Source organism: Acinonyx jubatus, chromosome X (assembly GCF_027475565.1).
Source record: "Acinonyx jubatus isolate Ajub_Pintada_27869175 chromosome X, VMU_Ajub_asm_v1.0, whole genome shotgun sequence".
Lineage (NCBI taxonomy): Eukaryota > Metazoa > Chordata > Mammalia > Carnivora > Felidae > Acinonyx > Acinonyx jubatus.
Window position 1 is genome coordinate 35,132,696 of NC_069389.1, and position 18,376 is coordinate 35,151,071.

Below are 18,376 nucleotides of genomic sequence, written 5' to 3' on the forward strand. Positions count from 1 at the left end.
GAAACATGGCCACTAATGGCTGCAAGGGAGACTGGGAAACCAAGGCTTTTTGTAGCCTCTAGAATGGAGACAAGGAGGGGGCAAAAGCAGATGGGTACAGACCTGGGGTTACCCTATCAACACATGTGAAACACATGTAACTTCTATGCTATTCAGTTCTATTCTGTGTGACACAGGGCAGCAAAATTAAGGAGAAAATCAAAGAATTTCTGTCTGCCTGGAGTTCATAATGTCCTTTCATCTATTTTCCCAAAATAGAAATCAAAGCTATTATTCAAGCTTTATTTACTAATATTTCCTTTAGTGTACTGTATGATCTGACCCAATTTGATTTCCTGCCTCCATGCATTTTCTCACGCTGTTAGCTCAGCCTGAATAGACCTCTTCCCATTTCTACAAATTAAACATCTTATTTGTTCTTCCAAACCTAGCTCAAATATTATTTCTCTCATAAAGTGTTCCCTACTCTCCCCAGCTTGAAATTATCTGTGAGCTCCAAAGACACATTCTTATTGCCTAAAATAACAATAGCTTGAGTTCTTTACATAGACCATCTCAATCTTCACAACCACCCAGTGAGGTAGGTACTATTGTTATTCGATGGTTGTTGAAACTGAAACTTAGGAAGATGAAGTAATTCAGTCAAGAACACACTGCTTGTAAGTGCTAGTGTGAAGATTTAACCCCAGTTCTATCTGATGCCCAAATCCATTCTCTTAACACTATGCCATACTACTTTCTTTATCTACCCACTGGTTGCAAGAGGGTAAATTAAGCTAGGAACAGAGTCTTATTCTCCTCTAACTAGCCTCCCCTCCTTTACTCATTCACTGCCTTGATATTCAGAGGCACTCAGAAAGTTATTAAATAAATAAGTAAAGCTGGGGGTGCCTGGGTGGCTCAGTCGGTTGAGCGACCGACTTCGGCTCGGGTCATGATTTCACGGTTTGTGAGTTCGAGTCCCGCGTAGGGCTGTATGCTGACAGCTCAGAGCCTGGAGCCTGCTTCGGATTCTGTGTCTCCCTCTCTCTCTGACCCTCCCCCACCCATGCTCTGTCTCTGTCTCAGAAATAAATAAACATTAAAAAAAACTTTTTTTTATTTTTTTTCAACGTTTTTTATTTATTTTTGGGACAGAGAGAGACAGAGCATGAACGGGGGAGGGGCAGAGAGAGAGGGAGACACAGACTCGGAAACAGGCTCCAGGCTCCGAGCCATCAGCCCAGAGCCTGACGCGGGACTCGAACTCACGGACCGCAAGATCATGACCTGGATGAAGTCGGACGCTTAACCGACTGAGCCACCCAGGCGCCCCCAAAAAAAACACTTTTTTAAAAAATAAGTAAAGCTGAAGGCTCTGTCAATATGGCAGCAAAGTAGTACGTAAGGAGATTCAAAACCAGACTGTCTGGGTTTGAATCTTGGCTTATTTGAGCAAGTTATTTACCCTGTACCACAATTTTCTTGCCAGTAAAATAGAAATAATGTCTCTGTCTTACAGAGTTATTTTTATTAGGTTTAAATAAAATAATATATATAAAGTACTTAAAACAGTGTTGGCACAAAGTAATTGCTTGATAAATGTTAGCTATTATTTATTTTTTCAATAGCCCTTTTTCAAATTGAGATTAAAGATGGTAAGAATAGAAGGACCATTTTCAGATGGGCCTACCTAACAGGCTGTAATGTAAATGGATTGCTACAAATAATTTACTGAGTAGTTCTGTTTGTTTAATTCTGGTTACATTATTTCAATGTATTTTTAATAAACAAGTAGCATCAATAAATACCTATATCTTTCTAAGTCCACACCCTACCCCGACAAAACAAGAACTCTAACATGCATTCAGTTTCCTCTGCTACCTGTGCTCCTCACATATAGAAATCACCTGGGGATTTAGTTGGACTGGTTTCTGTTGGGTTTTTTTGGGGGGGGGAGGGGGGATGGTTGTTTTTGCAGTACACAGCAATATTGACTTAGATTTGTTTTCTTTTTTCTTCTTGCCTCATTTTTATTTTGACAAAGTACATCTTGAAATAATTCTTTCAAAAATAGTTTACATGTCTAGACACTGAGAAATTTTGCAGTTGTTAGGGTCTGGGAAAAACAATTTAGAGGTGCTAAAGAGAAATGTTTCATTTAGCTCTCAAGGTTGAATGCTAGTGAGGCTTGGTATAAAATTCTAGGATCAAAACAGTTTTCCCTCAGAACTTTCAAGATATTGTCTTATAGCATCCATGGTTGTCAATTTTATTCTCATTTCTGTATTAGTAACCAGCTAATTTTTCTCTGAATGCTTTTGGATTTTCTTTAAATTATAAGATGTATATAGGTGGAGGATTTTATAAAAAATCCATGTGTGTGCTTGGTGGGACCTGATGGCCTGAAGACTGACATCCTGAACTCTGATAATGTTCATTATTTCTTTATATATATAGTTTGTATATGTGTGTGTATATGTATATATATATGTATATAAACTTTATTATTTTGAGAGACACAGTGCATGAGTGCTGGGGTGGCGGTGGGGTGGGGGGGTGCAGAGCAGAGAGAGAGAGAGAGAGAGAGAGAGAGAGAGAGAGAGAGAATCCCAAGCGGGCTCCATGCTGACAGCAGGGCTCAATCTCATGAACTATGAGATCATGACCTGAGCTGAAACCAAGAGTTGGACACTTAACCGAATGAGCTACCCAGATGTCCCCATTATTTTTTTATTCCTTCCCTTCCCTTTCACTGTTTTACCATGAATCACAATCATGTGGATATTTAAACTTCTGAATCTATTTTCTATGTCCTTTGGTATGTCTTTTCATTTTTTTGTCCCTATGCATTGTATTCTGGAAAAATCATCTGGCTCATCCTTCATCTGTGTTTAAGACTGAAATTAAGCCAGTATACACTGTTAGGTCATACTATTCCAAGTCTTACTGGTTAGGCATATATTCTGATTATTTGATAACTGTGTCATACTAGTCAGTAAATATTTTTAAAATCATTCTTAGGTGTGTTTGTTATTCTTTTTAGCCCATCTCTTGAGTTTTTTATTTCTTTTTTTTTAAACATTTATTTATTTTTGAGACAGAGAGAGACAGAGCATGAACGGGAGAGGGTCAGAGAGAGGGAGACACAGAATCCGAAACAGGCTCCAGGCTCTGAGCTGTCAGCACAGAGCCCGACGCGGGGCTCGAACTCACAGACCATGAGATCATGACCTGAGCTGAAGTTGGACATTTAACCGACTGAGCCACCCAGGCGTCCCGAGTTTTTTATTTCAATGATCATATATTTCACTTCTGAAAGCTCTAGCTATATCTTTTCTCTCATGTATATCATCTAGAATATCTCTGGGATATTATACTTAATTCTAAAGTCTTCTTTAGTTTGCTGTGTTAATTATTTCTAACATTTGGGGAGTTGGCTAATTTTCTTTCATGGTTGTTCTTGATTTTGTGCTTATATTTCCTTCAGATACTCTGTTACTCTGTCTATGGATTTTTGTTCCATGTAATGGATTTGGCATTGTTAGCAGTAAGGGCTTCTAGATAGGTTCCAGTTGTGTGAATTAATCTGTAGCACAATTCTTTCAGTACTAAAACATACAAGTATTTTTGCATAAACATTATCATGGCTGTATAATTACCTGCCACATAGGATTAAGGCCTCCTTTATGAGCTGGCAATGCTATATGGGAAGTTTTGAGGGGAAGGAGTCTCCCTGAAAAATCAAAATTCCAGGAATATGCCTCTTCTGGATTTGAAGTCCATATTTACACTGCCCACATGGTTTGGTAATCCCAAAATAGGCAAAAAATGTAAAAAATTAGACCTGGTCCTAAAGGACCTGTTGCACCAATTATCAGTTTATTGACTTTAAGCTTTAAATCTACCTTTCTTTGTCCTGTTTTGTGATACCGGACCTTGTAAACATTTCTCCTTGGCTGGACAGTATAATGTTAGGCTTTGTCAGGTGAGGGTGCTGGAGGAACAGTGCAAGGAAGCAGAGGCAAGAGCTTATCTTTCTGGTCTGGAGTGGGTTTGTTTTTTTTCCCTGAATCTATCATGCAACTGCCCGTGGTATGCATAAGACCAACTGGTGCTCATTCAGCAATTTAAACCAGATTCCAAGCAGGCAGCATCCTTGCTAGCAGTGTATAGGAGACCCAGGGGCAGCCTGCGTCCAGTGAATTTCCCTTGCACCCAAACAGGCAGGTGCCTGTCTTCTAGCTCTAGCTCACTAGCCCCAGCACACCAGCACCCTGGTGAGCAGCTCCCTGTTTGCCGGCCTTGGCCTGCCAGTTATGGGCCAGCTCTGATCTGTTCTACCTCAGAGGACTCCTTCACCATCCGGTGGGCTGCAACCCACCCTCTCTGCCAAGGTCCGAGTCCCAGCCTGAGTTGGTGGTAGAAGGGGCAGTGCTTTTTCAAGTCCTTGGATCTTCTCCCTCAACTCTAGAGGTAATAGCTGCTCCCTGCAATGCTATTCCTGTATTCTTCAGAGTTCTCTTTTATCCTTTTAGTAATAACCTCTAGCTTGTTAGTAATTCTTTGTATTAATTATGTTCAAATCACTGGCATGGTTTCTGTGTCCTGACTGGACTCTAATTGATACACCTGGCAAAAGTAAATGCCAAGAGCCCAGGTTGCATTGGCTACACATAGAAAAATAAATGCCGCCAACACACACATTGAACTTAGAATAAAAACGTATAAAACCTCACAGGGAAACAGCCCAGCACAAGCAGAAGTCAGCAGACATAATCAGTGCAAGGATTAAAGCCCCTCAAACCAGGGATAATAGAATAAAATTTGAAAGAGAATATAAAATCAGTATGTTTTAGAGACTTTAGAAGCCCAGAAGAAGGATCAAAACACTAAGAAAAGAGCAAGACGCCATGAACAAAGAACAGACAGATTAGGAAAAACAACCACAGAAATATAAAGATAAAAAATACAGCCACCAAAAAGCAATTTAATCGATGAGTTAAAAAGCAAATTAGACACAGATAAAAAGAGAATAAATAACCTGTAAAATTGATTTAAGGAAATGTCCAGAATTCTGTGATACAGAGTGACACAAAGATTGAAAATACTTTAAAAAGTTTAAGAGGCCTAGAAGATAAAATGTATAAGACCCAGGGGAGCCTGGGTGGCTCAGTGGGTTGAGTGTCCGACTTCAGCTCAGGTCATGATCTCACAGTTCGTGGGTTCAAGCCCCGCATCGGGCTCTGTGCTGACAGGTCAGAAGCTGGAGCCTGCTTCCAACTCTGTGTCTCCCTCTCTCTCTGCCCCTCCCCCGCTCATGCTCTGTCTCTCTCTCTCTCTCTCGCTCTCTGTCAAAAATAAATAAACATTAAAAAAATATATATAGACCCAGAGCAGTGTTTATACTTTGGTACCATGTGTGTAAGAAGAAAGTAAAACTGTGTATTCATATTTTATTATGTTTCCATAAGAAAAGGCACACACAAAAATTGGCAAAATGTACATGTGCGCGAATATGGTGGTGATGGGGGAAAATGGTAGATGTGGGCAAGGGTGGGAATGAGACTTTTATTACTTGGATACATTTTATATTCATTTAATTTACAAATCTTCTGCATTAGTTTAGGTCCTCTGCAAAGCAGAAGGCAAGATGAGATTGGATATGTAAGAGACCCATTGGAGAAATTGCCTTTGAGTGTAAAAGGGGAGGGAGCCCCAGAAGGTGGAGAGAGTGTTCGATGACCATGCAGATCTGACCCCCTGTCAAAGGAGGGTTGCCCAGGCAGATTGTAAAGACTGCGGTGCGGTTGTAAGACAAGTTCAGCCAGGCTGATGAGGAATCCTCAAGTCAAAGTAGCCTGTCAAAGGAATCACATGTCTTGCAGGAATGGGTCTGCCTTACTTTCCTTGCCATGCTTAGTCACTGACTGTGAGCAGCCTGTGTGAAGTGTGGCCTGGTGTGGCCTCCATGCTAACATGGTGGTGGATTCAGAGTGCAGCAGCTGAGGCCATCTGTCAATTACACTCCTGTAGCAAGAGAGCTGAGTGGCCTATTTTCATAGCCACCACAGCGCGATTCAATTTTGTATTCAAAGAAGAGCAAAATAAAGACATTTTCAGACAAAGACTGAAGGACGTTATCACTCACAGAATGTCAGTCTAGGAACCCCTGAAGGATTCACTATGGAAAAAAAATTTTGAATCCTGAAGGGTAGTGCAGGATGCAGGAAGCAATGATGAGCAAATACATTGTGTATAAGAGGTCCAGCTTCTCTACATCCTCACCAGCATTTGGTATCATCATTATATTTTCTTTTTGTTGTTTTAATAAGTTTATAGTGATATCTCATTGTTGTTTAGATTTGTATTTCTCTAGGGAGTAATGATGTTAAACATCTTTTCAGGTACTTATTTGCCATCCACATCTCTTTCTGGGTGAAATGTTTGTTCATGTCTTTTGCTCTTTTGTAATTGGATTTTTTTCCTGCTAAGTTTTGAGAGTTCTTACTTACAAAGAAAGCTTTTGCTGGAAATGTCATTTGCAAATATTTTGACCACACTGTAGCTTGTCTTTTCATCCTCTTACTAAAATATTTCACAGCATAAAGGTTTTTAATTCTGATGAAGTCTAAACTATTATTTTTTCTTTTATGAATAGTGCTTTTAGTGTCATTTTAAAGAACTCTTCAACTAGTTCTGAGTCCTGAAGATGTTCACGTGTTTTGTTCTAAAAGTTTCAGTTTTACATTTTACATTTAAATCCAAGATTTATTTAGAATTAAGTTTTCTATATGGTAAGGTGTCTAGGTCAAGGCTTAACTTTTTCTTCTTTTTCCCCCCTGTATGCATGCCCAATTGTTCTAGCACAATTTGTTGAAAAAGCTATCCTACCTTCATTGAATTGCTTTTGGAACTTTGTCAAAAATCAGTTGGACATTTCAACAAATGATGCTGGGAAAACTGGATATCCACATGCAAAAAAATGAATTTGGATTGATACTTCACCATATATACAAAAATTAAAACATCAGAGACTGCCTTCTCCCCAGCAGTTCAGCAAAGTACAAAGATTCAAAGCATCCCTTTTTTTAATTTTGTAGTTCTTTACTGTGGAATAGCTCAGAATGTCACTTTTGTTTTAAATAACAGAATTGATGACTGAGCAAGGAAATATAACCTGGATTATAAAATTATCACCTTAATAAATAATTCCTTAAACAGTAAAAAAAAAATGTATCAAAGACCTAAATGTAAGATCTCTCCATTGTTCAGATTGTGTAAATTCTATTGATTTGTCTTTGAGTTCTCTGATTCTTTTTTTGTCTTCTCCAATACACTGTTGAACCTAACCAATGAGGTTTGTTTTTTTTTTTTAATTTCGGTAAGACTTTCCAGTTCTATAATTTCTGTGGTTCTTTTTAAATATCTTCTTTTTTTTGCTGAGAATTTCTATTTCATTTGTTTCAAGAGTGTTCATAATTGCTCACTGAAGCATTTTTAGGATTGATGCTTTAAAATCCTTGTCAGATAATTGCAACATCTGAGTCATCTCTGTTGGCATCTACACAATCGTCCTGATTTTTGGTATAATGAGTCATCTCTGATTGTATCATGGATATTTTGGGTATTATGTTGTGAAACTCTGGACCCTACTTAATCATTATAGGCAGGCTGTACTGTTTAGTTGTAGGGAACAAGTCCAGCTTTTTGTCCATTTATAAAATTGGTTTGTTTTCTTATCAATGAGTTGTAAGAGTTCTTTGTATGTTCTGGATATACAAGTCCTTTATCTGGGTATGTAATTTGCAAATATTTTCTCCCAGTTCTATGGCTTTTATGTGCATTTTCTTAGGGTGTTAACTGGTGTTTCTTAGTGGTGTTTTGAGCTTAGGAGTTCAAAAACTTTCAATTTTGATGACATTGGATTTATTAATGTATTCTTTTATGAATCATACTTTTGGGGTCATACATAAGAAATCTTTTCCTAATTAAGGTCCTTAAGATTTTCACCTGTTTTCTGTTACAGGTTTTATAATGTTAGCTTTTACACTTAGATCTCTGATTCATTTTGAGTTAATGTATGAGTGTCATGTCATGTGGATATCCAATTTTCCCAGCACCATTTGTTGAAAAGGCTATCTTTTCCCCCAATGAAATGCCTTGGCACCTTTATCAAGCATCAATTGACCATGAATGTAAAAGTTTATTTCTAGATTCTCACTTCTTTCCTTTAGATCTATCTGCCTGTCATTGTGCTAGCATCCTGCTATATGGATAACTATAGTTTATAATAAGTTTTGAAATTGGGAAGTGAAAGTCCCAATTTTCCTTTCAAACTTTGTGTGTGGGGGGGAGTATTCTAGGTCTATTTCATTTAATTTTAGGATCAGTATTAAGTCAGAAACTGTGAGGGGTCTGAGATTTTACCCTACTTTCAAACTAAGTTAGTCACAGTTTCACATGCATATACTGACAAAGGACGGCAGATCCCTGTGTCAGGGACAAAGATGGTAGATTACTCCTGGCAAAAGTGGCATCCAGAGTAGCATCTTGCATCAATTCCCCATGCGGCAGTTCTCCACAGAGAAACGCAAATGAAGGTCAGATGTTTGCCTGTATGTGCAGTGGGGTTCAGTGCAGGAATGGACGCCCCCCCCCAATTATGAGACTCTAAGTTCATATAAGGTTTGCTGGCATATCTGCCCATTCTTCTCTTTTGGAAGAGAGAATGACTTTGCCTTTACTCTGGAACGTAAAGAAATCTTCTCTGGGGAGGGGAGGGAGAAGGTCTCTAGATTTATAACCTTGGAATGTGAGCAAATGTCTCTTAGGGAGACATATCTCTCAATCGCTAGCTTCCAAGGTCTTTGCTGTTCAAACATGTTCTTTGCTCAGAAGACCTACACTGTGCAGAACTGTAGAATATCCATGGAGAATTGTCTCCCAACAGTCAGCCTATCAATTTCCACATACACAAAAAAATTGTTGGAATTTTGGTAGGGATTGTGTTAATCTGTAGATCAATTTGGGGATGTCACAGAATGTCTCTCCATTTATTTCAATCTTCTTTGATTTGCCTCATCAGTGTTTTTAAATTTTCAGTGTACCTGTTTTGTACTTATTAAATTTATTCCTACACGTTTTTATTCTTTTTAGTGCTATTGTGAATGGAATTACTTTCTTAATTTCATTTTGAATTGTTTATTGCTTGTAAAGAGTAATGCAATTGATTTTCATATACTGATTTTACATCCTGAAATTTTGCTGAACTGATTTATTAGTTCTAATAGTTTTTTGTTTGTTAATTCCTTACAATTTTCTACATATAGGCTCTTGTCATTTGCAAATGAAGACATTTTTTCTTCTTCCTTCACAATCTCGATGCCTTTTATTTTTCTTGCCTGATTGCACTGGCCAGAACCTTCAGTACAATGTTGAAGTAGCAACAGTGAAGTGGCAAGAGTGGACATCCTTGCTTTGTTCCCAATTTAAAGAGGTAATATCCAGTCTTTTATCCTTAAGTATCATGTTAACTGCAGGGTTTTTGTACATGTCTTTATCAGCTTAAGGAATTTCTCCTCTATTCTAGGTTTCTTGCGAGTTTGTATTATGAACATCGGATGCTTGCTTCTATATCTATCTACTGATTAGCTAGATAGATAGATAACAGGTAGCTTCTGTTATTTATTTTATTTTGTTGTTCATTTTCAACTGAATTCCTTTTTCTGAACTTTTAGAAATGATTTATAAATTTGTGGCTAGGGCCCTCTCCTACTGTCTTTGCGAAGTGTCAGAAACTATGGTGGCTTAATTGCTGGGGTTTCTAGACTCTGTTCCCCTCTTCTAATTTTTCTGAACCTGTTCTTTCCTGTGTCTCTATTGTCTCTATCCTGTTCAATTTAGATTCACCAGTAAAGATCCTCAGTGTGGATCTTTACCCTTAAAGGACGCTTTAGCTGGTTAGTTCTAAGAGTTTGTATGAGTTAGCCAGACTGTTTTAGCCCTCTTAGACCTTATTGCAGGCCCATGGTACTCACTTGACATTGGAATATTAAACCCTTTACAGTTTTAACTCCTGTCCTCATGTTGGCTCTATGAGCTTTCAGTGAGTACTTGTTCGTTGTTTTGTTGTTCTCAGGTCAGTGAGAGGCCCTATTGCTTCCCTATGATTCCTTCTGGATATAAAATAATAAAATAATAATACTTTTGGACAGTATTGTACTTGTCACTAGTCTGTCCCCACTTGCTCATATTTTGGTTTTTTGGTGGGGGGATAATTTATCAGCTTGTTTTGTTTTGTACAAATAACTCCCATTTAGAAAGAAAGCTAGCAGTTACATAACTTGAACATGAAAACGAGAAACCAAAGAACAAAAGTAAAACATGTCAACTCCTGGGACCAGGACTGTGACAGATGTATGTGTATGTGTGTGAGATAATCCCTTTTGTTGGACCACATCTTCTGTGCACCAGGTGGCAGAAATAATTGGGAATGGACAGGGAGTAAACAACCAAAAAAAAAGTGACAGTCTTCACCTCCACTGCTTCAACTTACTAATTTTCTTTTTAAAAAATTTAATGAAAATTAAGTTACACGAGGGAGCCTGGAATTATATTTTACACAGGTAGTTATGAGTGGAGAAGAAAGGCAGTTAATGAGCTGGTGCTTTGGTGTTGTAACAGATGTTATTTGAATCCTTCAAACAAAGATTTTGGACTTTTTTTTTAATATCATGGTGAAATAATGAGGCTTGTTATTATGGTATATTCTCTCTTCAAAGAGGGAGACCTTGAAAATGGATTTTACTCCCATGTGCCATCAGTAGACAAGTAAAATAAACAAATACTCATAACCTAAGTATAAGTGATTACTCAATAAAGTCCAACAAATTTGAAACCCGGAAAAGTAATCTAGAGGCTCTAGGTAAATACTTGAAAACCAAATAACTGTGCCTTTGAGCATACCATAAGATGATTTATAAAAAAGACAAATATATAGATTCAAATTTAAAAATAAATATTTTTAAATCTGGCATGCTATGTGATTAGAATTCTCAGTGACTATAACAGGGAATTTCCATTTTTAAAAAGTAAGATGTTGGACTTTTGGATATTTCAAACCCACCTCCACACACACTATTCTTATCCCAAGAATTTTATTTCAGCCATTGTGTAACATTTTAAATTTCTCCACAAATAACTTTATACTTTTGTCTTAAATTCCCCAAATGCTTAAAATCATGCATTTTAAACCTTAAAAAATTCCTAGTACACTTAGTAATTTAATGGTGCCCAAGTGTGGAAATGTAATTCTAGTTCATTCGCTGAGAGTAACTTCTTAAAAGTTACAATCAAAAAAGTAAAGATTAACAAAAGCATTTATCTTGAATATTGAGCCTTCATAATAAAAAGTAGGGGATGTACTTCTTGTCATTATATTTTATTTAGAAGCCGTAGAAGGAAACACACACACTTGCAAAATATTTTTAATATTTAATTTTTTTTAACGTTTATTCATTTTTTGATATAGAGAGAGAGAGAGCGCGCACTCGCGCGAGCGGGGGAGGGGCAGAGAGAGACGGAGACACAGAATCTGAAGCAGGCTCCAGGCCCTGAGCTGTCAGCACAGGGCCCGATGTGGGGCTCGAACCCATGGACCGTGAGATCATGACCTGAGCCAAAGTTGGACGTTTAACCAACTGAGCCACCCAGGCGCCCCAACACACTTGCAAAATATTTTTAATGTGCATACATTAACTTTTAAATCAATCTAGTTTCAAAAATTTTTCTGACTGCCTAATATATTCCCATTAAATACCATAATGACTGGCTATGCTTTAAAATTACAGGAAGAGGGGCGCCTGGGTGGTTCAGTTGGTTAGGTGTCTGACCTCGGCTCAGGCCATGATCTCATGGTCCCTGAGTTCAAGCCCCACCTTGGGCTGTGTGCTGACAGCTCGGAGCCTGGATCCTGCTTTGGATTCTGTGTCTCCCTCTCTCTCTGCCCCTCCCGTACTCGTGCTCTGTTTCTCTCTCTCAAAAATAAATAAACATTTAAAAAGTTTTAAATTATAGGAAGAATAAGTAAAGGTTTTAGTCTGGAAAATTAAAAACATATTGCAGAGTGATATGTCCAAATAATTTGAAAAACCAACCTAAAATTAATGGGCAAGTGCCTCATTAAACATCATCAAGTAATTCTGATATTGAAGGAAAACAGATGCTAGTTCAAGAAGCCTCCCCTGCCTCCTTCTTCATCCTACCAGTGCAGTCTGTACATGTTGTCAACAGAGAGAGCTTTATAGTAAGCACAGCCTGAGGAATAAAACTGTATGTCTAATAATACATATATCTAAGAAATGTTTACTTTTTTCAACTAAGCCTGTTCAAAATTGAGATAACACTGAAAAAGAGATCAAGGTAAAAGATGAAAGGTTTTCCTGGATATCAACTACTCTCTTAAATTTTTTAGGGCAAAGAGTGGGGAAGGAAGATGAATGACACAAGAAAGGAAAGAGATCACAAAGAAATTTCTAGAAGAAAGAAAAATATATACCTAAGAAAAAACTAACAAAATCCTGGCTCATTAAGATCTGTAGCCTGAAGAAGAAGGAGGAGCCTATATTCACAATTCCTTTATATGCATTGGATGGGGATCTAAGAGACAAAATTCTCTTTCATTATTTAGAGTTATACCTATTGATATAATGAAAATGTGATTGAAAGATGTGGAAGAAATAGGTTACAGAAAATATTTGCCCCGTGACCAGCACTTAAAGCATAACAGTCAGCCAGTCATTCCCTTTTGAAACACGAAATAGGCAACATAATTCATTTAAAATACTTGTTGAGCGCCTACTATGTGCCAGAGTTGGTTCTAAACACTGAGACCAAAGAGAAAACAAAACAGACAACAATTCATACCTTCATAAGATTATATTTTGGTGGGAAAAACCGATAACAACAGGATAAATAAGTAAACTTATAGAATACAGATATAAAAAGAGCTATCAATCAATAGTGCTACATGCTATGGAGAAAAAAATAAAGCCAGGAAGGAGGATAGGATGTCTCAGTCAAGAGTGATAGTAGTGGTGGTGTGGAGATGAATAAGAAGGTGACATTAAGTAATATCCAAAGGAAATGAGACTATCTGGGGAAAGAGCATTCTAGGGAGAGGGAAGAAGAAATGCCAAAACTTTGAGACAGGAGCTTGTCTGATGTGCTGAGTGAATTACCAGAAGGCCACTGTGGCTGGAGCAGAGTGAGTGAAGGAACGAAGAATGAGAGTTGAGGTCACCTGATACAGTTACAAAATCTTCTTTTCTTTGTGGGTACTTCTAGGATCTACTATTAGCAACTTTCAAATATGCAATACTGTATTATTAATGGTAGTCACCATATTGTATATTACATCCCCAGAGCTTATTTCTCTTATAAACTGGCAGTTTATACCTTTTGACCACCGTCACCCAATTCTCTCACCGCCTAACCCCCGCCTCCACCAACCCACAAATCTGATCTCTGCTTCTATGAATTTGGTTTTTTTTAGGTTCTGCATGTAAGTGAGATCATACGGTACACAGCATACACAGAACTGACTTCTGTGGCATGACCAGATGGATAAATGATGGCTATTAACTAAAGTCATCGTGGTAATTATTTAGCAACACAGGTATCCCCCGCATTTCAAAAGTTCACATTATACCAGTTCGCTTTTACAAAAAACGTGCATCAGTACCTATTTTTGCTAACCAAAAGAAATCCAAAGAGGATTTTTGTTTTTTCGAAAAGAGGTGAAAAGCGAAAACAGCTTTCAGCATTTGTTTTGCGGAGAGCCATTAAAGAGAGCACACCCCGAGAGCGGTGAGAGCGGCCCCGCCAAGCTCCTTCCCCCAGAACCACTCTCAGCAACTCCACATCAGGCCCCCAGAGTTTTCAACTACATCTGTGAGCATCTGTGCCTTATCTCGATTTATTCTGCACATCCATTGGCAAGATGTGTCCTAAGGTATCAGACAAGCCTAAGAGAGCGATTTTGAGGGGCTGAAAACACTCAAAATTTTTCCATATAAATAATGGTAATTATGCCATTTTGGCTTATGAGAAGTTTCATAGGAACACCCTACTTTTGGATAGTGGAGGGAAACTGTATATACATATTATCAAATCATTCTGTTACACACCTTAAATCTCTATTCTGTTACATGTCAGTTATATCTCAAACTGGGAAAAAATGATGACAACATCAAGTGCTGGTGAGGATGTGGAGAAACTGAATCTCTTATACACTGCTAGTAGCATGTAAAATGGTACAGCTACTCTGGAAAACAGTTTGGCGTTTCCTTTAAAACCTAAACATACACTTACCATATGGCCTAGTAATCACACTCTTCGGCATTCATCCCAGAGGAATAAAAATTATGCCCGCATCAAAACCTATACATGATTATTCTAGCAGTTTTATTTATAGTAGCCTAAAATTGGAAACAGCCCAGATGTCTTTCATAGGTGAACGGCTTGTGGTACATCTGTGCCATGGAATATAACTCAGCAATAAAAAGAAGTAACTATTGGTGTTTACAGCAGCTTGGAGGAATTCCAAGGGCACTATACTCAGTGAACAAAAGCCATTTTTAAAAGGTCACATATCGAGGCACCTGGGTGGCTCAGTCTGTTAACCGTCTGACTCTTGATCGCAGTTTAGGTCTTGATCTCAGGGTCCTGAGTTCAAGCCCCACATGGGGCTCCATGCTGGGCATGAAGCCTACTTTAAAAAAATACATAAAAAAATAAAAGGCCACCTATTATATGATTCTATTCATATAACATTCTCTAGTGACAAAATTATAGAGATGGAGAACAAATTAGTGGCGGCCAGGAGCTAGAGTTTGTGGCATGAGGGGGGAAGACATGGATGTGACTATTAAGAGATAGCAAAAAGGGAGTTCTTTATGGCAATGGAAATGTTCTGTTTTGATTGCAGTGGAGGGTACACAAATCTGCACATGTGATAAAATGACATAGAGCTGCACACACACACTGTGCCCATGTCAGTTTACTGGTTCTGATACTGTTCTTCAGGTAGGTGGGATGCACTTTGGGGGAAAAGTACCTGGGAAGGGTACCTGGGATCTCTCTGTACTGTCCCTGCAACTTCCTGTGAACCTATAATTATTTCAAAATAGAGTCTGAAAACCGTAATTTTTTTTTATTTATTTTTGAGAGAGACAGAGACAGAGTGTGAGCAGGGGAAGCAGAGGGAGAGGGAAACACAGTATTCGAAGCAGGCTCCAGGCTCTGAGCTGTCAGCCCAGAACCTGTCGTGGGGCTCAAACTCACAAACCATGAGATCATGACCTGAGCTGCAGTCTGACGTTAAACCGACTGAACCACCCAGGTGCCCCTGAAAACCATAATTAAAAAACCAATACAAATAAAACTTTATTGAAAGACATTGAAGACCTTAAAGAGAGAGAGAGAGATGAAGCCGGAGAGGTACTTCAGGGCAGCTCATCCCCAGCCCATTGTGACATCTTACAACCTGACTTTGAGTCAGCAGCACAGGAACTGGAAGGTTTTTGGAGGAGTGGTATCATCTGACTTAGGTTTAAACAGGATCACTCTGACTGCCATAATGAGAACAGAATGAATCAAGAGACAGCGTCCTTTCAAGATTAGAGAAATAATAGCTTCTTTGCAGGTACACTGGTAGCATAGTGCAACAGAGAAGGGGAAACTGATGCACAAGAGAAGGAGGAGAATGATAATTTACCAGCAACTCAGCAAAGCTAGCTAACCAGGCACCTTAAGCAATCCAAATGTATCTAACATACTATATAATTTACTGATTTATCATATTTGTTGTTTGTGGCCTGTCTCCCTCCACTAGAATGCAAGCTCTATGAGGGCAGGGACTTTTGTTTGCTTATTTATGCAATAGTATAGACTATTACCTGGCACATAGTGGCGCTCAATAAATTTTTGCTGCACGAACATGTTTTTATAAGCATAAAGGGAGAAGAGGTCTATCACATGAGTACAAACACTTAGTTTGGAGTGCAGGGCAGCGGTTGGGGATGATGGGAAGAGATGGCCTCTAAAGAAACAGCGAGAAGTGCCATGCCAGCCACTGGTATAACACCATCCTGCAAGGACAGAGAAAATTCAGTGTCTTTTTATGCTTCATGTTTGATGCTCACTTTTGAAATCCTTTTGTGTCCAGAGTGAAATGTAGGGAAAGATTTCTGTTAGATATCACATGATTACCTGAAGTATATACTTTTTTTTTAATATATGAAATTTGTCAAATTGGTTTCCATACAACACCCAGTGCTCTCAAGTATATACTTGATAAATATAGTTTGAAGGACTACCCAGATGAAAGATTTTATACTGTTTTCCAAAGGGATTACCAGGCCAGTGGCTCTTGATTAGGTCATATAATTTCCCAACGCACCACTGAGTCTGAGGTATGCAACCCACCACCTTGAGAATCACTACTAAAGATTAAATATTTTTATTCTCCTAAAGGCTATTTTTAGGGAGACATTAAAAATTTATTCATTTGGCCAGACCACAGAAGTCAGTTCTCTGGCTTTTTTTTTTTTTTTTTAATATAATATGCTGAGTATTCTCTCTGACAGTAAGCAAGGCCTGTGGAACAGTGCTACTGGTGTGGTACAATGGCCCTGTTCTCCAGATAATTCAAGTAAATCTCAGATTCTCTTCTCTAATTTGGAAAAGTTAAGAAAGGGCATATTCTCTATAACACAAGTTATAATTTCTGGCACTTACAAAGGCGCCTTATTCAAAAACAATTCAGCTTGAATTACTGTTTGCAGGCTGAAACTCACATACTGCTTTGAGCTTCAATGTTCATTGCTCAGCTAATAAACTGAACATTATTGTAAGTGCTAAATACATTTATGTCTCTGTAACCGAGAATAATCAACACGTGCCTTTCCTGTCCTCAAAGAAACAGTTGCCATCACCACAACCTAATAACGTATAATAGAATTCAGTATCACATTCGAACAAGAGTTCCATTTTAATTGAGGGAATCACTACAGTAAACAGTTTTATAAATATAGAATAGATAAGCAACTATATCTTTAAAAAGATTTCTTGATCTCTGTATCTTAGGGAAAAGGCAACCTTTGATCTCTTGCACCAGAGATGAACAGATTTGATAGGTTACTGAGGTCTTTTTATCTTAATTAGCATACAATATTATTGACATTTTTGTGTTCTTGCACTTCTATGCGTTCTAACACATCTGTAGATTTGTGTAACTACCACTACAGTTAGGATACAGGACAATGACATCACACACCACATTCTGGATTCCCTTTTCCCTTGCGCTATCTCATTGTAGTAGGAGTTGGCCAACTACATCTGAGTCACATCTTGCCCATTGCCTGTTTTCTTAGGGCCCAGAAGCTAAGAATGGTTTTTATATTTTGAAAGCATTGCTGGGGCACCTGGGTGGCTCAGTCAGTTGAGCATCCAACTTTGGCTCAGGTCATGATCTCGCAGTCCACGAATTTGAGCCCTGCATCGGGCTCTGTGCTGTGCTCAGAGCCTGGAGCCTCCTTCAGATTCTGAGTCTCCCTCTCTCTCTGCCCCTCCCCAGCTTGTGCTCTCTCCCTCTCTCAAAAATAAATAAACATTAAAAAATTAAAAATAAATCATTGTAAAAAGAACAAAAGCAACAAACAAAAATAAATAAGAATAATATAACAATAAAATAAACACAGACCCATATGCAGTCCACAACACCTAACATATTTACTGTCTGGCCCTCTGCAGAAAATGTTTGCTGACCTTCTGTTTTATAGCCACATCCATGCCCCACCCATACCCCCTGGAAACCACTAATCTTTCTCGTTACTATAGTTTTATCTTTTGGAAAATGTCATACAAATGGCATCATACAGTCTGCAGCCTTTTGAGACTTTGAAGCACAATGCCTTTGGGATTTATCCATGTTGTTGCATTCATGAATAGTTCTTTCCTTTTTATTGCTGAGTAGAATTGCATTGTATGGATGTACCACCGCTTGTTTATTCATTCACCTGTTGAGGGACATTTCAGTTGTTTCTAGTTTTTTGGCATTTATAAATAGAGCATATATGAACATTCATGTACAGATTTTGGGGTGAATGTAAATTTTCATTTCTCTAGGGTAAATACCTAGTAGTGAGATTGCTGGGTCATATGGTAAACGTATGTTTAACTTCATAAAAACTAACCTGCCAAAGAGTTTTTCAGAGTGGCTGTATCAGTTTGCATTCCAACCAATAACATACGAGAGTTCTAGTTAGTCTGCATCCTTGACAGCACTTGATATTGTCAGTATTTTTTATTGTTGCCATTCTAATAGGTAGTGGTA